Below are 24,087 nucleotides of genomic sequence, written 5' to 3'. Positions count from 1 at the left end.
TCCCTACGTAGGCTCTCCCCAAGAGGTAGCACAACACCTTACCTTCTCTCTTAGCAATACCAATAGAAATCAAACCTTTCCTTCCCAATAATTCTAGAAAAACTCTGGGATTGAGTCTCATTATATCATTAGGGCCACTTGTCCATTTATTCCTCCGGGGGGGATAAAATATGCTGATTTGCTAGATCATCACTCCCCTGGAGAAGAGGAACTGAGAAGGTAGTGGGTTCCACTTAATTACATGGGCAGAGAGCAAGATGATTACTGAAAGAAAAATTGAGATACTATTTCTTGGGGAAAAAAAAAAAGAAAGCCAAACAGAAAAACTGAGAGTAGTCAACTCCATACAACAATGAGGAATGTTAGCAAATGCATCTGTCAAGGACACCTAACAGACAAACCTATCTTATGTTTCATGCTCTTACATGAAAACACCAGCAATTACATTATGGTGGTAATGTGGATGATAATATTGTTTTCTCATTTTATTGATAGATAAATTTTGAATAAGGAAGAGAGCAAAGGAAAATGCAGGGGGAGTAAGTACTATATCCATATCCATATTGACTCTGAAGCCATTATAGTAAACTTTGCTTAAACTGACATCTAGATTTTTTTTAAGTGTCATCTGACATATGTGTGAAAACAGATAAAAGTTTGAGAGCTGCTCTAAGACCTCTGAAGAATGAGCTTTATGGTAGCCTATCTCTACAGAAGGAGGAACTCTAAGCCACTGAAAAGTTTTCTGGTTGCTTAATTTATGTTGTTTGGGTTTATTTTGGAATTTGTCCTTAGATTTTCAACCTATACTAGCATACAATATAGGAATTACCAAGAACTTTATTGACATCAACAATATAATTTGCAGAAAGATGCATGCTTTAAAATGAGGGTGGAACCCTATGACCCAGCAGTAGCACTGCTAGGAATTTACCCAAGGGATACAGGAGTACTGATGCATAGGGGGACTTTACCCCAATGTTTATAGCAGCACTCTCAACAATAGCCAAATTGTGGAAAGAGCCTAAATGTCCATCAACTGACGAAAGGATAAAGAAATTGTGGTTTATATACACAATGGAGTACTACGTGGCAATGAGAAAGAATGAAATATGGCCCTTTGTAGCAACGTGGATGGAACTGGAGAGTGTGATGCTAAGTGAAGTAAACCATACAGAGAAAGACAGAAACATATGGTTTCACTCTTATGTGGATCCTGAGAAACTTAACAGAAACCCATGGGTGAGGGGAAAGAAAAAAAAAAAAGAGGTTAGAGTGGGAGAGAGCCAAATCATAAGAGGCTCTTAAAAACTGAGAACAAACTGAGGGTTGATGGGGGGGTGGGAGGGAGGGAGGGGAGGGTAGGTGATGGGCATTGAAGAGGGCATCTTTTGGGATGAGCACTGGGTGTAGTATGGAAACTAATTTGACAATAAATTTCATATAATAAAAAAATAAAATAAAATAAAATGAGGGTAGAAATGAATGACTTTCACTGCTTTATATATGCAGTTGCCTTTCAGTGCCCTAACATAATTCCATCTTGTTTAATATTGTCATAGAATAAGATATTTGATACAGGAAATTTTTCCAGTTACTTATTTAAATTATGTGTTACTTTGACACTTTTTTCTTTTTTTTTAATTTTTTAAATGTTTATTATTTATTTTTGAGAGAAAGACAGAGGGAGAGCAGGGCAGGGGCAGAGAGAAGGAGATGAAGAATCTAAACGAAGCAGGCTCCAGGCTCTGAGCTGTCAGCACAGAGCCCGATGTGGGGCTCGAACCCACGAACTGTGAGATCATGACCTCAGATCAGATGCTTAACCCACCGAGCCACCCATGCACCCCTAGTTTGACACATTTTTCTAAAGTGCATTATTTTACTTAGTATCTTACATACATATCAGGGCCATGGGTAAAAATATCAACTCAATTAATATGCCAAAAGTTGGCAGTCTCGGGTCTTACAACTTACTGTGGTTTGTATGCATCTTTAGACAGTATATTAGGTGCCTTACAATTCACATGGAATTGCAGCTGGGTCTGCTGTGTCCTCCTCCACTGCCAGATGGTCAACTAGCTTCTTAGTGCTATAAGCCTATCCTCTTCATTGCAGTTCCAACCTGTGCTAGAAGGGGTAACAAATAGCTTATTAGAATTTATCTAAAATAAGAGTACATTGATTCTATATGATCATTTAAGGAGCTCTGCAGTAAGTAAGGTATAACAGTTTTAGTGCATGGACTGTAATTTTATATCCATCAACCACTACTCTAAAATATCTCAGACAACGAGGCCACGTCTACATTCTTAGAACCTACCAAAGTAGTTGGTATTTAATTGGCTCTCAAGAAATAGGTGTTAGAAGCCCCTGGGTGGCTCAGTCAGTTAGGCGTCCAACTGTTGATTTTGGCTCAGGTCATGACTCCAGGGTTGTGGGATCAAGCCCAGCATTGGGCTTTGTGCTGGCAGCATGGAGCATGCTTGGGATTCTCTCTCTCCCCTCTCTCAGCCCCTCCCCCCCAATCAAAAATAAACAAACATTTTACAAAAAAAAAATAGGTGTTAAATGACTAAATAAGTTTACGTTTTGCATTTAAGCACTCTGAAACTTTTAAAATTATCTTCATATTTTTGGTTTTGTAGATTTAGATATATGAATTCTTAAACTTTCTGGTAGTCCCGTGAAGTAAGAAAATGGGCAAAACCATTTAGCTTAGTGCTTGACACATAATAGGTACACAATAATAGTTGGATCAACCTTTTTCTATGATACCTTTTTTGTTTATTTTTAAAATCAATTTTCGTTGGTTATAGAATTTTCACAGAGGTTCCATAATATAATGGGAAAAGTGCTTAAAAGTGAAAATACCAAGTTTAAGTCCTGGCTTTCTTGTGCATTATTTACTTCTGGCAGTGAACAATTAACATAGTTCTTGGAGCATCAGTTTCCTTGTAGGTAAATGGAAATAATTATTCAATTTAACAATAATAAATTGAATGCCAATCAGTGTTAACATCCATAGGATTCAAAAATTATCTATCACTGCTTCACTTCACATTTCTTGTGAAATTTAAATTAGATCATCTGAAAGTCTTTTGTAAACTATGGAAAAATATCCCAAAATTAAATGCTGTTGGTATTATTTCCCCATGAACTTTAAGATTTTACTTGTTGCTGAAAATCATCCAAATTCTTTTGTTTCTTTTTCTTTCATGTATCCTTCAGAGATAAATTTTAAAAAATACTTTTTTTTAATTCAAAATGTGTTTTTATTTACATTTGGTTTTTCCAAAGTCCAAGTTCTCGCTTGCTTTTGGATTTGTTTTGTGGGATTGAGATACATATTTTATAAAAATTTGGGAGTGTTGGGAATGAATATTTGTTCAGAGGCTCTTGGGGAAAAGTTTGCAGCCTTTTAATAAGTGGATTTGATTAATCTAGGGAATCTACTTCCCATATCAATTTTTTTTTAATTTTTGTTAATGTTTATTTATTTTTGAGACAGAGAGAGAGACAGAGCATGAACGGGGGAGGGGCAGAGAGAGAGGGAGACACAGAATCGGAAGCAGGCTCCAGGCTCCGAGCCATCAGCCCAGAGCCCAACGTGGGGCTCAAACTCACAGACCGCGAGATCGTGACCTGAGCTGAAGTTGGATGCTTAACCGAATGAGCCACCCAGGCGCCCCCCATATCAATTTAATAAAGAGTCAAGGAATGAAGTACGGATAGGGAACATAAGAGGTCTCTTTGAGACCAGCTTCATTCTTTATTGGGTAGAGATTCAAGGTATGCTAGATTGCCAAGTTTAGCAATAAACTAAAAGGCCAGTTAAATTTGATTTTCAGGTGAACAATTAGTAAATGTTTAGTGTAAGTATTGCCAAACATTATGTCCTATCCTTTGTCTGGAAACTGTAGGTAAGACATAGCTTTTAAGATTCTTAGAAGACTCCTTATCTACATGAAAGAGACCATAAGTGTGGGGGATAAGCTTAGGAATCCCAGGCTTACACCAATGGGTTGACAAGGCATAAAGAAATACAAAGTTATAAAATGCTCACACCCGAGTTTGGGAAAATCAGATTGGCACCCCAAGAACAGGGGGTGAAAAGGCACCACAAGAATAGGGAGGCACAAAGGTGCCAGGAGTAGAAAAGTGCAAAGGTACCCCAAAATAGAGAGGGGGTGTAGAGCCCCCAGAATAGAGAGGGAGAGGAAAAAGTCTGAAATAGAAACGGTGCAAAGGTGCCCAATACATAGGTATATGAAATAAACAAGATTAGATATTTAGGATGAAAGCACCCCCAATTTAGTACTATAACAGAAAAGCTGCTTTCACAGGAGAATAGGGTCAGGTTAGGTAAATTGGTGACTTGGACTATGGACCACTGTGCTGCAGGCAAAGCAGCCCAGAGCAGAGATGGTTAACAAAAGAAAAGGTGCCTTGTCAACCCTGAGGTTATTTCCGCTGTCTCATCCCCTAGGCTAGTAAAGATGAACAGAGGTGCTGCCTCATGTCCACTGTAAACAACCTTCCTCCCGACTGCCTGGTGCCCGGATTTTGTTTTGTATTAACCCAAACCCCTAACCACAAATAACCTCAAGACCCCCTTTCCCTCACAACCACAAGTTAATGTCCACAGATTCATTGTCCCTTTGTGCACGTCTATCGCCATGTTTGTAAGCCTTCTGATCCAAATAAAAATGGGGCAAGGACCCTTATTTGGGGCTTTTGTCTTTTCCCGGGCATTAGCCATCTCTTGCTTTAATCCTGTGTCCGCTCTTTTGCTAGACAAAAGAGAACTTTAGACTTAGAGTCTATGACACATAAGTAGTCTTAATAAAACTGCAACCTTCACGTGATCTTTACCCTGTTAAAAAGTAAGATACTTTTGACATCTAGAACAGTATTCTGTGGGTTGACCAGGGTCATCTGGGAGGTTCTCTCTTAGGATCTCTTATGTAGATGCAATGATACAGCTGCTGGAGCTGGAGGGGTCTAAAAACTCAACTGAGCTGGAGACCCAATGGACTTCAATCATATAACTGACTATTGACCAGGAGCTCAGCTGTCACTACTGATTAAAGTATCTACATATGGTCAATCCACGTGGTTTAGGTTGCTCTTCCTGGCATGGCAGCTGTGTTCATAAAGAACATCCCAAGAATGAGTGTTTCAAGAGCTAAGTCCTTTGCTTTGTGTCAAAATAAGCAAACTCAATGATATTGTTGATTCCACCAACACTCACGTCTTAGAGATATTTAATGTTACAGCTGATGTTACATGGCTTCTGCTCTCTAGGAACACATTCACTTCAATAAGTGCAAGTAGAAAGACACAGTTGAGAGGTCAAAGAGTAGCATGTGAAATGAGGATTAAACAAGGGTCAGAGGGACAGGTGTGGAGGCAAGTTATAGACAGAGAAGTGGTGACCAATAGTAGAGGTCTTTGGTGGATCGGGGTACTAGATAAAGTGGGAGAGCTATGGATTATGTTGGATTGATATATGGATTATCTATGATAATTCTGAGGATAAGGAGAGCTGGTCTAGTTAAGAAATAAGTTGACTTCTGAGGAAGGAAAACTGAGAACCTGGGATACAGGAAAAAAAACCCCACAAAAACCACCCATGTATTTTTTAAACTCTAGACCCTATAATGGACTAAAATATAGTAGGTGTGTGGTTTACTCTTTCTTAAAGAAAGTGAAATTTTGTCTGATTTTATTTACCCTTTTTCCATTTCTTTTAAGTCTATGCCTAATCACTTTAAAATAAAAGGCTACTTTCACTTAAACGTACTAAAAACGTTAATTTAACCACAGAAACTTGCTGCTAACACAGATCTTGGCTTATATCTTGAATTATACTATAACATTCACTGCACTGCTGTTTTCCTTCCATATTTCATGAATGTCCCAAGTATAAGGTGAGAGCCCCAAAAGCATTCAGGAGCTTGAGTGAGTATAAATTCCACTGTATCAAAGTTTCTAATTGTAAGTTCTTGACATGCTTAAGACATGCTGGGTGTACAGAGAATATTTGATTGAGGCTCCCTATGATTGTAGGTTAGCCCCAGAGGTTGCTTTTGGTAAATAAATATTAGGTCTGTTAGAAGGCTACCTTTCCCAACCATAACATGGCTGCCTACTGAGCAAAACAGCGGGTGGCTGGAAAAGTAGTGAATAAGAATATGTTCTGTCTGTTGCTATGAAATGTGGAAAGAGGTAGCTGATAGTTCGACTTGCCCTGAGAGACTGCAGAATAGAAAGGTCAAGCAACTCCATTGTATATTTGCTCTAAAATGCAACAGAGTTGTTTCTGACAGGCAAACCCAGAGGGAGACTATAACGGGAGGGAAAAATGAGATACTGTCCAGCCAGTGACTGAAAAATCAGGCTGTGATCTTTGGGTCTGTCACTATATCAAAACAACAACAATAACAACAACAACAACCCACAAAATTTCACCAATAACATTCAGTAATGGGACCTGAAAAGCCATCGAGTAAGGAGGGAAAATTATGGGGGTGTACATTTCATGCTAAATTGGAGTATACATGGCCCTGGAAAAAAAGCAAAATAGTCATTAGTCAGCAATATATGCATCCTGTTGATGTGGCCTGGCCATGACTAGTTAGAAGAAAGTTTTACTTGGAAAATGGGGATTAGGAATGCAAATGAGTTAAGGTCATAAAGGGGGAAGAATCAATTTGAGCCCACACGGCATAAAGATTGAGGTTAACCTGTCCTAACATGGCATTTCTTTTTTTTTAAATTTTTTTTTTTTCAACGTTTTTTATTTATTTTTGGGACAGAGAGAGACAGAGCATGAACGGGGGAGGGGCAGAGAGAGAGGGAGACACAGAATCGGAAACAGGCTCCAGGCTCTGAGCCATCAGCCCAGAGCCTAACATGGCATTTCTAAGCAGCCTTGGAGGCAGATAACACTTGAGTGTTTAGTCTTCTGTCTCCTCTAAGAATTAGTCTTCACATTGGAGACATTTAGATAATACTGGCAATGTAAGGTGGCTCTTTACTACCTGAATTGTTGATTTAACCTGGTCATATCATCACTGTGGCAGAAAGACAAGGGTGGTTCATTTGTCGATATTTCAAACTTCAGTTACTCATCCTCCCTCACTTAAAGAAAAACAAGTCATAGAGGTCTCCCTAACTCACTTCAGACAGTGTCTTTGTTTGTCTTCCAGTGAAGACCAAAAAGTCTTTATTCCTGTGTGTTTGAGGCCGGCTTATAACCAGCAAGATTTGCAGCTAGGTTGCCAAACCCTGTCATCCTCCCAGCAGCCACTGGGATAGTAGTTCCGCTTTCCCCAGATTAATGCTTTAAGACAGAGGTGGAGGCATCACTGTTTTTCTATCTCCCTTTCCTTCCTCGGCAAGAGTAGTTCAGAAGCTCCATCAAGGTCCTTGGATTTCCAAATATCAGATCCCACGAAGTGGCTTTCCAGGTTGGAGCTTTACAGAGCCGAGGCAGACTAGTTTACATTTTGAGAGTTTGAGAGGAAGATGGAATGAAATAGTGCAACAGAAAGAAGACATATCACGTTCCTTTTTAAGACAGCTACTGGCCCCTTGAATCACTGGAACTTCCAGAAGCATCATAGTCATGTGTTAAACAGCCTTATGTGTTGGTGATGCTCAAAATATTGAATCCCTGGGACAACTTTCTGAGTCTTGAATTAAAGCTGGGTGTTGAAGGTCCTACTCTGTGCCAAGTGTTAACCCTATAGTTTCCTGACTCAGGGCGTCTAGAGGTTGCTGGGGTGGAGGTGGGGGGTTGGGCACAAGTGCCTTTTGCATGAGGATCTAAACATTCCAGTGGCTGTGCTAGGGGCATCTGTGAACACCTGCATCTTGTTATTCCTGTTTACAGGCTGGACCTCTCTCCAAAAGGTCTACAACAAGACACAATAGAAAGCAAATATGGTATGACCTTGATTTTGTACCTTTGCTGTGTTTCTTATGCAATTATGTAGTTAATCTCATTGTCTTAAGTTTTCCTTGTGTGAAATAATTTTTCCCACCTTCAGTCAAGACATCACGAAAACATAGAGATTGTGAAGGCTTTCTGAAGGAAAATCTGTCATCTAAAGATGTCTTTTCTACTCTACAGTATTGTCTTTGAAAGATCCTTAAAGAATTTTTGTCATGTAACTTCTCTCACACAGTCATTAAAAATGCACATACTAACTTAGCTGGATCAGATTTGAAAGTTATAACTATCATCCCTCTCTTCCTCTTATTATTAGTGTAGTGTGTTGGTATTATTTAGATAACGTTCTAAAGGAAAGTTTATGCTCACTCTTTTTTACTGTCCCTAAGTCAAATATTTTTGAATGGGTCAAAAATACACTCTACTTGTGTGTGTGTGTGTGTGTGTGTGTGTGTGTGTGTGTGTACTACAATAAAAAAATCATTCATGATGTTCGCAGTTTAGGGCTAGAGTATATTAGAAATCCAGGGACTTCCAATGCAAGAACATTAATAAATATTTATATATAGGCAGAAACCTGTATATTAACTGAGACATGACTTGCAAACATGAAGACTGTCATATTAAGTTGACTAATGGACAAGAAAAATTTACACTCTATCCTATTATCATGAATGTCTGAGGACGTGGTACAATTTTCACAGCGAGGCTGCCTCGTCAGCAGGCTGAAGTGAGAATAAAGCATTTGCATTAGCACCAAAACTGAAATGTTCAGCTGCTTAAGGAATGAAAAGTAAAACAGGTACTGAAGGAGATAAACCTGTTCCTTTGTCTCATCACTTGGTGGCTTAGAAAGGCTTCTGAGGGACGAAGACGTTGTGGGAATTTTGTCGCATGTAGGGGAGGATGTCTGATGGAAGTTCGGTTATAGAATAATCTCATCTGGGGTAGTTGCCAAAACCCAAGTGTGGGTGACTCCCACAGAGGGCAGCGTAAAGCCCTCCTGAATGCACACTGAGCTTTCAAACAAAGAGCAGGAGGACAGGTGGACGCTAGCCGCAAGTCCCCTGAAAGGGCATTATAATTGAAAATATCTAAACAGCACTTTAAATACAGTATACAGAATCCTTTCTAGAAGGTAACAGAGGCATTGACAAAGAGTGACAGGGATACTCCGCAAGTAAGCGCTGGGAATGGCACTGCACATGTTTTACGTAGGGGCTAAAAAAAATGAAGTGAAGGGTAAAAGTCATCTCCCTTTCTAACTTGACCATCATGACCATGCTGCCTGCCTCTCAGAGACCTGTTATTGCTTCTTCCTTGTTTACATCCGTGGGGGATGGCGTGGAATCGAAAGTTAACATTTTGCAAGTCCCGAAACAGAGTTTCTGCCAAAGAGGAAAAGAATGGACGGTTTATTGATCGGCAGGTGAAGAGGGGCGGACACAGGAGGAAGAAGCAGTGTTGAAATCTGCATGAAGAAATGTTTTTTTACGGACAACTGGGTGGTTTAGTCGGTTAAGCATCTGACTTTGGCTCAAATCAGGATCTCACGGTTGGTGAGCTTCAGTCCCGTGTCAGGCTCTCGGCTGTCAGCACAGAGTCCACTTCAGATCCTCTGTCCCCCTTCTCTCTCTCTGCCCCTACCCCACTCTCATGCAGCCTCCCTCTCACACTCTCTCTCTCTGTCTCTCTCAAAAATAAAATAAACATAAAAAAAGAAAAAATAAATATTCTTTTTTTTTTTAAACGTTTATTTATTTTTGAGACAGAGAGAGACAGAGCATGAACAGGGGAGGGGCAGAGAGAGAGGGAGACACAGAATCTGAAACAGGCTCCAGGCTCCGAGCGGTCAGCACAGAGCCCGACGTGGGGCTTGAACTCACAGACCGTGAGATCATGACCTGAGCCGAAGTCAGACACTTAACCGACCAAGCCACCCAGGCGCCCCAAAAAATAAATATTCTTAATACAGCCCATCCTCTACCTGCACCTGTCTTGGGCCACATAGCAAACAGCCTATGGTGTTTTGAGAATCTGGGCTTGAATCAAGATGCCAGATTTCAATTCTACTTACATCGCGTATTTCCTCCACGATGTGGACAAATCATTTCTTCCACGGCTCCGCTCACCTGTCTGTAAAATGAAGATAAAGTACACATTTTTCCACTTGGAGCTGTAACCAGGAGATGCCTGGATAGAGTCTCTCAATTGGATAAACGTAACACAAGAAGCAGCAAGCAACGGAGACGCCAGAGGCATGTTAGCTGCCTTTTCACTGAAGCAAATTAAAAAGACACACTTGGGATGTCCTGAAAGCCCTTATATACACAAGTTGCAACATAATTTTGTATATCCTGCTTCAGTTCCAGTTAAAGAGCAGTTTGCAAAAGGCTTTGATAATCATGTAATTCTCTGTATCAGGTATATGCTATAATAATACAATTTTGTTTTAGCACTTACCGTGGTTGAACAGGCACAGTTTTAAGTACTTTACACATATTACTCATTTATCTGCCCAATAACTCCCTGGTTAGTACTATCTTTATCCCCTCTTTATATTTAGGTAAACAAGAGAATGGATACATAAATTGCCCTAGATATACTGGTTCTCTATGGATGTGTAACAAATCACCACAAACTTAACAGCTTCAGATAATACACATTCATTAAGTCCCAGTTTCTGTCAGTCAAGAGCCCAGGCATGTCTTTTTTTTTTTTTTTTTCTTTTTTTTTTTTTTAACATTTCATTTTATTTTATGAGACAGAGACAGAGCAGGAGCAGGGGAGGGGCAACACAGAATCCAAAGCAGGCTCCAGGCTCTGAGCTGTCAGCACAGAGCCGGACACGGGGCTCAAACTCACAAACTGCGAGATCATGACCTGAGCCTGAGTCAGTCACTCAACTGACTGAGCCACCCAGGCACCCCAAGAGTCTAGGCATGTCTTACTGTGCTTTGCTCGGAGCTTCCTTGTGGGGCCGTGGTGAAGGTGTCCGCTGGCCTGCTTTCCCATCCCGAGGCTCAGCTGCTTCCAAGCTCATTCAGGTGGTTGACAGAAACCATCTCCTTGCAGCTGCATGACAGAGACCCTCCCTTTGGCTGGCTATTGGCTGGAGGCCAACCTTAGGCCCTAGAGGCCACCTGAGATTCTTTGCTGTGTGACTTTTCCTAAATAGTTACTTATATCATCAACCCTACACGGAGAGCCTGTCACCTCAGGGAAGCTTCCATCTCTCCTTTAAGGGCTGTTCACCCAACAGCTGTGCACTTTTAACTCAAAATCAACCAATGCGAGACGTTAGTTATTGCTGCAAAATCCCTTCACCTGTGCCATATTCTACCGGCCGGAGGTCAGCCACACGTCCCACTCATACTCAAGGGGGAAGGGGTCACACAAAGGTGTGAATAGGAGGTGGGAAATATTGGGGTCACCCCAGGGTCTGTCTGCCACACTAGAGCGGTGCTTCTCAAACTTTAACGCACATATAAATCATCTGGCAATCTTGTTAAACGCAGATTCGGATTGAGTAGGTCTGGGGTGGGATGAGGGTCTGCACTTCCAAGCTCCTAGGTGACGCTTGTGCTACTGGCTGGTCTAGGTGATGAAGTTTTGGGGTGATCGTGGGGTGGTCTGGAACCGAAGGCCGAGAAAGAATTTTTGAAAACGTCTTTGGTGCAAAAATGTGATTTTAGTAAAGCGCAGGGACAGGACCCATGTGCAGGAAGAGCTGCACTGGGGCCATGACGGGTAACATGTATACTCTCAGGCTGGGAGGGGGTCAGCGATAGAGTAAGTCGCTAAGGTATTTTGGAAGCAAGGTTTCCAGGACCTTGAGGGGCAAGCTGTTGCCAGGGAAAAGCCACTTATTATCCTTTAATAAAACCTCAGTCATGAGACTCTTCAGATGTATATCGGGATGTGGGGGGGGGGGGAGGGCGGGGGTGCATAAGCTTGGAGCATAATTGCCAGCATATATCTTGGGGCAGTTGAGATGAAGGAAGTAGACTTACAGGATCCTCGAGGCTGGGATAAATGTTGAGCCCAGGTTCTCTTTTGCCCCTTGGAAAGTGTCCTAATCGAGCCAGCTGAGCTCCCAGAGGGAGGTCACTCTGCTGGTTTCAAGGACTTGTCAATGGGCTGTAGGCAGTAAGGGAATTTAATTTTTCATTTGCCTTAGTTTCCCACATTACCGTGGCAAGCACTAAACCCCTTCCCTTTGTTCCTGGGTAGCCAGGAGTGTCCGAGGACTATCACACATGTTCCACCTTGCCAGCCTGTATTTTGTCCTCAGCTTGCCCCACACTCTCTCATCATAGGGACCACAAGGGCCCCATAAAGCTGGGGTAGGAACCAGCAGTTTGGGTTCCTGGCCCCCTGCTCTTAACCATTCACTCTACTTGTCACACTCCCAGGACTGCACGAAGGTTGTTATCCACAATGGTTCTAGTTTTATTTCTGTTCCATATTCATCCTGGGAACCCCAAGCTATCCAATGTAGTTGACATCTCATTGCCTCTTTTTTGTATTTGTGTGGTTTACAGAACAAAATTTTACACAGGCAGCCTGACCTTCAAGTCAAAGCTTCAGGAACTCTCTAGCTGGTCCAAATGTCCTCCAGCCCCTTCTTCAGGCAGGTGCCCCGGCTGAGGGTGACAGCTCTGGGGAGTGAATTTGCCTGCTCTGGGGGGGTTCCACGTTTTGCCGCTGAGGAGTGTTGGATGAGTATTACTATGGATTCTCGACCGTCACCCCCTCTCTCTAAATAGGAGAGGATTCATTTGTTTCATAAATTGGACCTCCATAGACATTTTCATTTGACTGAAGTGTTTTACCGGAGAAGCCTTTTCCTTCTAAGGAAAGGAAAGGAAGGACAGGTTTTAAATATTCCTTGCTTTTGAAAAGAATTTACTTTAAAGAAGACAGGATTTAAAACATCTCCTTAACTACAAATAACTCTCCCTGGACTTTGTAGGGGGGAATCTTTCTCTTGAAGAGAGTAAAGAAAACTTGAATGAAACCTTCTCTTTTAGTAATCTCTCCCAGACAGGAAACTCGTATCTACCTTCTTTTAAAAATGCTGCTGAGATCTTTACAACTTAAATTTAGCTCTCAGGCACCCTCTCCTTTCTCTCTGTGGGATACAAGTGGTGTTAAATGACAGAAAGATGTTAAACAAGATACCTCCCCACACAGCTTCTTTTGACTCTTTGAGTAAGTGCCAAACTCTACTTAAAAAAAAAAAAAAAATGAAGATAAGCCTGTCAGAAGGCTTTGAAATTAACATAACTCAGACCTCCTGCCAGTATCCTAAAACTTAAAATAGTGAATTACCAATTGTCTGCCAGTTAGCTGCAAGGCTTCCAAAGCATAGCCAGGGCTCCAAGATTGGAGCAGACCTCCAACACTTACCTTGGCACTGGGAAAAGGAAGGCAGAAGGACCAAGATAAACGCTTCCTTGTAAAACTGCACATTGCAAAGCTGAAATCCTACCACAGATGCTAACCACAATGCGGTCATCTCTTCCCACGTTTTTGAGCCGTGCTCATAGCTCTACATCCGTGTCCCACTTAATCTTCACAATGATCTTGTCAAATGCATATTTACACTTCCCCCTTGGGTAGGGAACTCAGGCACAGAGAAGTTAAGTAACACACCCAAGGTCACACAGCTAGCTGGTGGCTGGACCGAACTTGATCCAAAGTCAGGCTACTAATACAGAGAAGAGAAAAGCACAATAGGATGCTAAAGGAAAGTAAGAGAACACCATGAGAGAAGACTGGAGTGGATTCACTGGTGGCTGCCCAAAAGATATGTCCACATCCTAGCCCCTGGAATTTGTGAAGATGACATCATTTTTATTTTGATTTATTTTTTAACGTTTATTTATTTTGAGAGAGAGAGGAAGAGCTCGAGCAGGGGTGGGGGGGGGTGCAGAGAGAGAGAGCAGGGAGAGAGAATCCTAAGCAGGTTCCAGCACTGCCAGTGCAGAGCCCGATGCAGGGTTCAGACTCACAAACTGTGAGATCATGACCTGAGCTGAAATCAAGAGTCGGACGCTTAATTGACCAAGCCACCCAGGCACCCCTATGACATCATTTTCAAAAGGGTGTTGTAGATGTAATCAATTTGAGGATCTCAAGATCCTCCTGCATCATCTGCGAGGGCCCCAACTAAACCCAATGACAATCCTTACATAAGACAAAAGCAAAGGAAGATTTGACACAGACAGAAGAGGAAAAGACACAGACACAAAGGAGATGGCCACATAAAGACAGAGGCAGAGACTAGAGTGGTACTGTCACAAGCCATGGAAGCCTGCAGCCACCAGAACCTGATAGAGAGGAGAAAGGATCATCCCCTGCCACGTCGGTGGAAATTTGTTACAGCAGTCCTTGCATAACATTACTAAAACAAAACAAAACAACAACAACAACAAAACCCTTAGGTTAACAAGGTATGGAGTCCCCTGTAATTTTCCTGTGTGCCTGAATCTCTGACTGGATTAGAAACCCTCAGAGGGCACAGACACAATCTCATTTGTCTCTGTACCTCTAGCATTCATGATATTTATGTGCAGCTGAATGAATGTTTATTGAATTGAGCCACGGAAATAGTTGGAAGTCTGGCAGGTGATGCTGTGGAGGTTGTGAGCCGGGGACCATCTGAGAGTGGGCAGGGTGACCGTGGCCAGCCAGTCCCCTGTAAAAGGACCAGACCAGACTGTAATGGTGCGTGTGGCTCTTCTGCAGAACTGAGAAGAATCAGGAGTCCTGTCCTCATTTGGGGGATATAGATGTGACCCTGGGGAAATTCAGTGCTACGAAATATTTTCAGCCCTTGTCATGGCAAAACGTAGTCATAGACATGGAGACTGATTCCTATAAATTCTGAAATGGAGAAAATAGGAACAAATTTGAGGCCCTCCTACTATTCATTCTTTTGTTGATTTATTTTTAATTTTTAAGTAAATTCATTATTAAAAAACACAAGGGTATGCAGCGACGTCCCCCTCCCCCATCACCCATTGACTCACCGACCAAATGCTTGTTGAGTGCCTGATACGTGCAGTGTTCTCAGTGCTCAGGGTACCTCAGTAAATAAAGCAGGAAAAACGACAGCCTTCATGGCCTTCACGTCCTACTGCACTGAGAAGTTGAGGCACACGTCCCTGGGAAGGCCAGACTTAAGCAAAGACAAAGTAAGGCACTTTCCCCTACCACATAAGTTATTACATTACCTGAAAGCTTCTAGAGTTTCTTTGTGGCTATGGCAGCAAATGTAAACACATATTCTTATTTTCTCTCTTTTTTTTTTTTTGAAAACCAAAGACAGTGTATTATACTGTATCTTGCTTTTTTAAATGTATCTTGGAGCTTTTTATCAGATAATTTTCTTGACCGGAAAGTTTCCCTATTTACTCATTTTTGTACTACAGACTAGAATATCCCTATTTGTGTGGATACAATAATGTATTTGTTTCCTTATGATGGACATTTAGGTTGTTTTTGATCCTTCACTCTTCTGAAAAATGCAGTAATGCATAACTTTGTACATGTATCATTTATTCTCTTGGATAATTTCCCAGAAGAGGAATTTCTGGGTCAAAGCTATATGAATGAGTGATTCTAATATTGCCAACTGCCCTCCATGGGGGTTTTTCTGAAATTTACTCCCCAATAGCAGTGAACGAGAGTGCTTGTTTTCCACACGTGGCCAATAGAGTGTGATATAAAATGTTTGTTTACTTGTAAGTATTCTGGCCATTGCAATGGGCAAAAAAGTGATACTGCATTGTAATTTTAAATTTTCATTCACGTCTTATTAGGAACCATTTGCTTTTCTTTTCCAATGAACTCTTTGTTCATATTTTTGCCCAATTTCCTACTGGGAAGTTGCCCTGTTTCTCATTGATTTCTGTGTGCTTTTTATATACTAAGGAGATTATTCTGTTTTAAGAGTTGCAAATATCTCTTCCTGTGTATTTTCTTTTGGCTTTATCTATAGTTGTTTCCCCTTTCTGCATATATATTTTTTCCTTGTATAATTTTTTTATGTATTAACTTTATTAATATAGCCTCTGGATTTTGAGTGACATTTAAAAAGACTATCCTCACCACAGATTTATAAAAGAATAGTCTCATTTTCTTCTGGTATCGTTTCATTTTTTTACATTTAAATCTTTGATCTATTTAGAATATGTTCAGGTGCACAGTGTGAAAGATGAATCCAATTTTTTCCCTGGCTGGCCCCATACTTGTCCATCACCATTTTCTGATCATCTCCCCTACTGATCGAATGCCTCTATCATGTATTAACTTCTTACATGTAGTGGGTTTATTTTCTTTCCTGCTCTGGTGGTTCTATTTCTCAATTCATATATCAATATAATATGGTTTAATAATTGAAGTCTCCCTTTTTTTAGTGTTTTCCTGTTCATTTTGATTGTTTAATTTTCATATGATCTATAGAACTAGCTCATCTTATTCTAAGGAGAGAAAAAAATGAAGTTTTTGGAATTGAGCTGACTTTATCATAGAAATTATGTAAAGTCCTCCTATCTAAGATTATGTGTGTTTTTCTGTATTTTATTTTATTTTTAAAGTTTTACTTAAATTCCAGTTAGGTAACATACAGTGTAATATGAGTTTCAGGTGTACAATATAGTGATTCAACACTTCCATACATCGCCCAGTGTTCAGCAGAGCAAGGGCCCTCCTTAATCCCCATCACCTATTACCCATCCCCCCAGCCCCACTCCTCCAGTAACCATCAGTTTATTCTCTATGGTTAAGAGTCTGTTTCTTGGTTTGCCTCTCTCTTTTTTTTCCCTTTGCTTCTTTGTTTTGTTTCTCACATTCCTCATATGAGTGAAATTGTATAGTGTTTGTCTTTATCTTGCTTTGCTTAGCATAATAGTCGTCTCTAGCTGCATCTTTGTCCTTGTAAATGGCAAGATTTCATTATTTTTTATGTTTTCATTATTTTTTATGTTTGCGCAAATGACATATCCAGTTATGGTTTTATCTTTTTCTTATTTGGTTGTATTTTGCGTCTTTCAGGAGTACTTTGAGGCATACAGTTTTTGCATATTTATTAGTAAGTTTATTCATAAATATTTTAATGTTTATTTTTTGAGAGAGAGAGAGACAGAGTGCAAGTTGGGGAGGGGCAGAGAGAGGGAGACACAGAATCTAAAGCAGGATCCAGGCTGTGAGCTGTCAGCACAGAACCCAACACAAGGGCTTGAAATCATAAACCATGAGATCATGACCATATCGGGCGCTCAACTGACTGAGCCCACAGGCGTCCCTATTGTTATTATAAATGGTTAATTTCATTATATCTTCTAAATGATTTTGTTAAATATATGAATGTATTCATTTCTGCATAGTAATTATCTACTCCACCATCCAACTGAATTCGTATTCATCTTAAAACATTTTGATTCTTGTATTTTCCTAGTACACATTCATATTCTTTGTAAATAATGATAGATTTATGTTTTCCACTTCCATTTTTCTATCTCTAGTATCTTTTTTAAGGTAACACATTTCTGAATTTGTTTTTTTTAAATTTTTTCCTTTTTTATTTTTAATGTATATTTTTAATTTAAATCCAAGTTAGTTAATACATAGTGTTACCTCTAGTATCTTTTTCAAAACTTTTTTGTCTTTGATAAGTGTCTTTCCACCTCTCCATGAATTTTTTTGTATCTTCTTTGTACTCTCCCTTCTTCTTCATAGAGATTTCTTTGTCTTTAAATTTATGGCTAAATATTCACATTTTTCACCTGTTTTGTGGCAACATTTTTTTTCTAGTGAATCTTCTTTGTTGGTAGGTTTACTGTCCTTTTCCACATGTTTTTCTTAAAGTGTGTTTAGATTGATATCATGCCCATTTAAAACTTTTTTTTTTACATCATTCAATGAGTTGAAGTATTCTGAACGAAGCATTTAAAAAAGCTCCTATGAGGAGGCAGGAGAGACTAGAGTAGCTTTTCCAGCTTTCAAACCCTAAGAACCTTCTGTTGCTACCGTAGAGATCAACTGTCCTGCGAACACAGTACGCCCATGTAATTCTCTGTGCAGCCTTGCTACCTCTGCCTCTTTAAATCCATTGCTTTTCAAAGTTGAAGTTCAGGAGGATTTTTTTTTCTTTCCCATTTCTGACACCAGGTTTTCCCACTCATTATAGCTAGCAAATCATGCAGCATTTTTACTAGAGGGTGAATCCCTTCCTTTCAGAAAATATGTTTTTGCAAGACCATTCTTCAACCTACCTTCTAAGAAGTATCCTGTTGACTTCCTGCTAGTTGGATTTTAACCAATCTCAGCTAGTTTAGCAGTCCTTACACAAATGTCAGAGTCTGCAGATGATCTGTGTCCTATTTAACTGAAGATAGAGTTTGAGGGTTGTTTTTTTTTTAATTTAATTTTGTTTTATTTATTTATTTATTTATTTAAATTTACCTGTTGGTTTTAGATGACTTACAGGAGAAGTGGGGGGGATCTGGTATACGAAGTCATGTTCAAGAGGTTTTCTCAGCATTTTTTCCCCTCAAAATAATAGCTCTTCCTTGAAACTTTCTAGCACAAAGTTTCAGGATTGGAAGTACTTTGTATGAAAAATGCATGTCTACGGACGAGCTGAGTGAGTGTGGTATTATAATTACCTATTTCCTTTGGTTTCCTAAACTTTCACTTTTTGCCAAGACTCTCTATCTCTCTCTTTCCCTCAACACATACACATATTTACAGACACACACACACACACACACAGCACACAGAAGAGGACATATACAAGATTATCAATGATATAGAAAGTTTAAATAAGTGAAAACCAAAACTCTCCCTTGGATTTGGTAATGAGGAATTCCTCTGTGACCCTGAATAAATTGAGTTTGTGGCCAGAAACCAGAATTGTGAGTTAAAGTAATTGAGATGTGAACAAAAGATCATAAATTAAGACTACTTTTTAAATACACATTTTTCCTTCTTCATTGAAATGTAATTGACATAGTGAAAGTTAAAGGTGTACAAGCTACTTGTTTGACACACTTATATACTGCAAAATTATTACCATCATAGAGTTAGCTAACATCTCTATCAGGTCACATAAAGACACACGGCTATTAAGGAAGGGAAAGTTTTACAGGGTCAAATAGAAAGAGCTGAGGAACTATATTTAGACCTCCTTAAGAAGCTTGTTTAGAGGATGGTGTCACAAGATTGTGAAGTCCTGTCCTTTAAGGTGGGGGTGGAAAGCAAGGAGTAGGAACATAATTTGTATTACAGCACAGTTATTAACAGCTTTGACTCTTAAGTCAGAGGGCCTGGATTTGATCCTGTTACAGCTCTTGTTAGTTCTGTGACTTGGTACGACTTAGTCTCCATGACCCAAAGTGATGCCCTAATCTATATGAGTCCAGATCTTTCTCATGAGCTCCGTTCCCTACCTTCTGGATAACTTGTTTGGGTGTCCTGCAGGATCTCCAACGTATCCAAAATTTAATCTACTATGTGTCCAATCCCCAAGCTTATTATCTCTGTATTTCCATTCTTAGTGAATGAAAGCATGTATGTAGAAACCCAAGCCAGAATGCTCATGTTTATCTAAATGCCTTCATTTCTTTCACACCTAACTTCTCATTGTGACCAATTGTATCAATTCTCATTGCATTAATTCTACCTCCCAATTTCACCTATAGTACTTACCTCCTGCCCAACTTTACTGCTGCCATCTTGGAGTAGGTTTCAATCATCTCTTACCTACACTACTGCTCTCATATGGCCTCCACTCAGCTCCCTTGTACCTGGCCTTGAGCCAGAAATCCCCAGTTCAGATTTGTGGATCAGGGACCCAGGTAAGGGGGAGGGGAGACAGTTGGCAGAAGAGAAAGTACAAGCAGTTGTCCATTGGCTGGAATTTGGCACAATCACATAGTAACCAGATTGGGTGGGTGGGGGCACCTCTCCACACTCCCACTTCTAATGGTCAAAACAATCCTGGTCTGCCTGATTTGGAATTAGTGAGACACGTTGACTGAAATTTCTGTATTAGAAGGGCCTAAGTGGTATAGGAAAGAGGACACAGAACTTTCAGAGACATTCCCCACCCCACTCCCCCAGAACATCCTGCTTTTGTGGTGGGGAACTTCCTCTGGATAAAAGAAAAAAATACCCGAGTCTCTACTCTTGCCCATACACCATGCTTGAATCTATCCTTCATACCACCAACAAAGTGAATTTATGAACAATTTAATCTTGCCATTCTGCAGATCAAACTTTACAATATTAGGATAAAACCTACATTTCTTATCAGGGCTTGAAAGTGCCTCCACAATCTGGTCCTGCCTATTTTCTTCTCTAGCCTTAAATCTTACCTCCTTCCTCAGTCTCCGTTGCAGAAGGGTGAAATAAAAGAAGGTACTACTCCCTCTATTCCAGGAAAGACAGCATTGCTCTTAAGAGGAGAACCTCTTTTGTTTGGAGAAAGACATTATTGTGTCTCTGGATTATGCAGAGGCAGTGGCACCGAGCTTGGTGAGAGATAAGAAGGTCTGGGAAATAGTGCTGAAATCCCACAGCAGGTGCAAGCTTGGAAATCAGTATGACAGAAGCAGGGATTAACAATGCAGATAAGTCATAGGAGAAGCAGGCAGGGAGCTAACAAGGGGAGAGTTATAAGACTGTATAGACCATTGCGAGGATTTTGACTTTTATTCAGAGGAAAAAAATCATAGAAGGATGTTGAACAAAGTGATATGATCTTATGTTTTTAAAGGATCTGGCTAATGTTGAGAGTAGATCGGACAAGGGTGGAAGCAGGGAGACAAATTAAGAAGACAATGAAATAATCACACAGGAGGTGATGGTGGCTTGAGCTGTGAATGGTCTAGGTGGGCCAGGGTGGGAAGGTAAAGGGTGGTAAAGGTGGTGAGAAGTGGTCAAATTCTGGATACTTTGCAAGGTATACCCAACAGGATGTACTAGTGGGCTGGATGTGGGATATGAGCAAAGAAAAGGAGTCAAAGATTACTTCAGGTTTTCTGGCCTGAGCAACTGGCAGAACAAAGTTGATTTTGAGCTGAAAAGAGGATACTGTGCCAAGCTCTAGTTGGAAATATTGAAATTCAATTTGTACACATTAGGATTGAGCTAATCATTAGGCACATATCCTGTAGAGATGACCAGCATGTTGCTGAGTGTGCAAGCCTGGAGTACAAGGGACAGGTCAGGCTGGAGGTCTATATTTGAGAATTGTCATCATAGAGGTGGCATTCGAAACCTTGAGATCACCAAGGAAGTGAGTATAGATTGAGCAGGGAAAAGGACCCAGGCTGAGCCTTGCACAGTCCGATGTTAAGAAGCTGGGGAGAAGAGCAAGTACCAGCAAAAGAGATTGAGAGGCAGCAGTGGTGATGTAGGAGGAAAACCTAGAGAGTTGTTTCCAGAAGTAAAGAAAATATATGAATGAGGATTGACTGACTATTCTAGCATGTCCAATGTAGCAGATAGAACAAGTATTTTGGAACTAATAATTGATTATTAGATTGAACACTATGGAAGTCATTGGTGACACAAGGATAGTTTTAATAAATTGTGAAGGTAAGACCTGTTTGGATTGGGTTCAAGAGAAAACAGGAAACAGAATTAGAGATAGGCAACATACACAATTCTTCCAAGGAGTTTTACTTAGGGGGAGTGGAGAAATGGAGTGGATATGGGATCAAGAGATTGTATTTTTTAAGGTAGAATAAATAACAAACAGATTTAGTTCAGATTTAGTTATAGTAAGCACTTACATATTTGCTTTCTGAATTCATGTGACTACAGTTTGATAATGGGTCTTGTGACATTTGTTGTCTGAAATTTTCTTTAGTCTCCGAAAATATATGTAAAATTGTTATTGTTTACAATGTAAAAATTTATACTGCATTATTCATACTGAGGTTTGATATGTAGTCTATGAATCTAAGTTATTTATTTAGAAGATGGCATCATTATCCTCAGTAACAGTGTAAATGACAGTATACGAAGCTTCCATGTGGTTCTCTTATACAGTGTACTAGGCATTAGGCTAACTGCTTCAGAGACTTCATCTTGTATAAACATAATAGCAACACAGGGGAAGTAATAATTATTGCCATTTTCAGACAAGGCAATTGAGTCTCAGAGAAGTTAATGAACTCTGCAAGGATACGGAGATTCCGAAAGAAGATCCAGAATGTAAAAGCAATCTATTTGAACCCAGACCTAAGCTACTGGTCACTGTGCCCTTAAAGTCAATATGGTGAGTGTCTGCTGGACCCACAGTACTCTAAAATCTGGAACCTTGGTTCTCAACCCTGATGGTATGCTAGATTACGGTGGTGCCAGGACTCCACCCAAGACCTGTCTCTAGATACAGCACTTTACCGTCTGTAGTTTTTAAAGCCCCACAGGTGATCCCAATGTGATTTGAGATTCTAGTGTGGTTCTCACTGATTGTAAACCACTGAGCTCTATATTCCAGGAGGTTCCAGGGAAGAGTTGAACTCAATGGCGTTATCACTACCAAATAACTGAGACCTCATCTGACCCTCATCATGCTGAGGGAAACCTTTTAGACACTGCCTTAAAAGCCTCACTATAAATTACCTTAAAATAAAACACTATAAATAAGCTTTCCCTTACAGCCTCCAGTCCCTACAAGTGACCCCGCTTGACCCTCCCATCTGAAGACTGACCCCTGCCATGGATGTGGTATTAATCCTGTCCTTCATCGAACAGAATTATTTAAGGAGCTTTAGTTTTCTAACCCCTTGACTCAACATCAAGGTATGAATAACAATAACCATGTATCAAGGACTTATGTGTGCCAGGCATGGTGTTAAGTGCTTTACGTGTGTTAACTCAATCCTCACCCTGACATTATGAGGTAGATGCCCTGATAATACTCATCTTACAGATGAAGAAACGGAATCATAGAGAAACTAAATAACATGGCCTATGTCACCCTGCTAACCAGCAGAACCCAGATTTTCACTGGGTTCTGCTTGACCACAGAGTCCATATTCCTGGTCCCTCACTACTCAACATCTCCACAGGCATGCCCCGGAGCTTCCTCACTGCAAAATGGAGTTTTTCCTTCTTACCACAAATCCTCCTCTTCTCCTGTTCTTTCCTAGCTAAAATCATGTCCTCACACTCATCATTTAAATCGATATCTCTAGATCATCCTTGACACCCATCACCCACAGCAATTAATTGGTCCCTATTATGTCCTTTGGAATGTTCCCCTCAGTGGCTCTCAAATCTTTCAGATCCTCGTGTGTTTCTTTTCAAGATTAATTTACTAACTCCTGTAAAGAGTCTCCCTGTCTTTGGGGCGCCTGGGTGGCTCAGTCAGTGAAGCGTCCGACTTCAGCTCAGGTCATGATCTTGCAGTTTGTGAGTTCGAGCCCCAGGTCGGGCTCTGTGCTGACAGCTCAGAGCCTGAATCCTGCTTTGGATTCTGTGTCTGCCCCTCCCCTGCTCATGCTCATGCTCTGTCTCTCAAAAATAAATAAACGTTTTTTATTTAAAAAAAAAAAAAGTCTTCCTATCCTGTCTTATCTTTTTCAATCCAGATCCCACTTCACTGGTTCTAGATTTGATCATCTATCTCTCTGCCCCTCCCCTGCTCATGTTCTGTCTCTCAAAAATAAACAAATGTTTAAAAAAAAAAAGTCTTCCTATCCTGTCTTATCTTTTCCAATCCAGATCCCACTTCACTGGTTCTAGATTTCATCACTTGGTAATGCTAATTTGAGATTGCATGGGGCTTAAAATACTTCAGTGATGCAATGAGTCCCATATGATAAAACACCAATTCCCTCACAATGTAGCTCTGACTACTTCTTCAAAGGCCTGCCCTACTGTTCCCTAGCCATTGTCCTTACCCTATAGACACTGTATATTCTTCTCTCAAACTCATAAACTGAGGGCCCATAAACAACCCCACCCCATGCTACACCACGTTGGTTCACCCAGTACTAGTGTGTGTGAATGTGTGCATGTGTGTGTGTGTCTTAACAGTTACCATTTAAAGAATTGGGAGAGTTCATGTAAAAATCCACATTTCCTACTTCTCTTGAAACATT

At 40.4% G+C, this 24,087-nt stretch overlaps 1 protein-coding gene across 2 annotated transcripts in view; it reads left to right on the top strand.

Moving 5' to 3' along the window:
• Positions 1–24,087, top strand: part of ABRA (actin binding Rho activating protein) — a 38,499-nt gene that overhangs the window by 2,304 nt on the left and 12,108 nt on the right. The window contains exons 2-3 of one of the 2 annotated variants that reach the window (XR_006212959.1): positions 496–539; positions 22,120–22,156. The exons of the other annotated variant lie outside the window; for it this stretch is intronic. The gene's annotated coding sequence lies outside the window, so the exon portion shown is untranslated. Of the gene's footprint in view, positions 1–495; positions 540–22,119; positions 22,157–24,087 lie in introns of those variants that run through there. 2 annotated transcript variants of the gene reach the window in all.

The sequence above is a fragment of the Panthera tigris genome, chromosome F2 (genome assembly GCF_018350195.1).
Source record: "Panthera tigris isolate Pti1 chromosome F2, P.tigris_Pti1_mat1.1, whole genome shotgun sequence".
NCBI classification, from domain to species: domain Eukaryota; kingdom Metazoa; phylum Chordata; class Mammalia; order Carnivora; family Felidae; genus Panthera; species Panthera tigris.
Note: the sequence above shows the minus strand (reverse complement) of the source record. Positions and strands in the feature narration are given on the sequence as shown.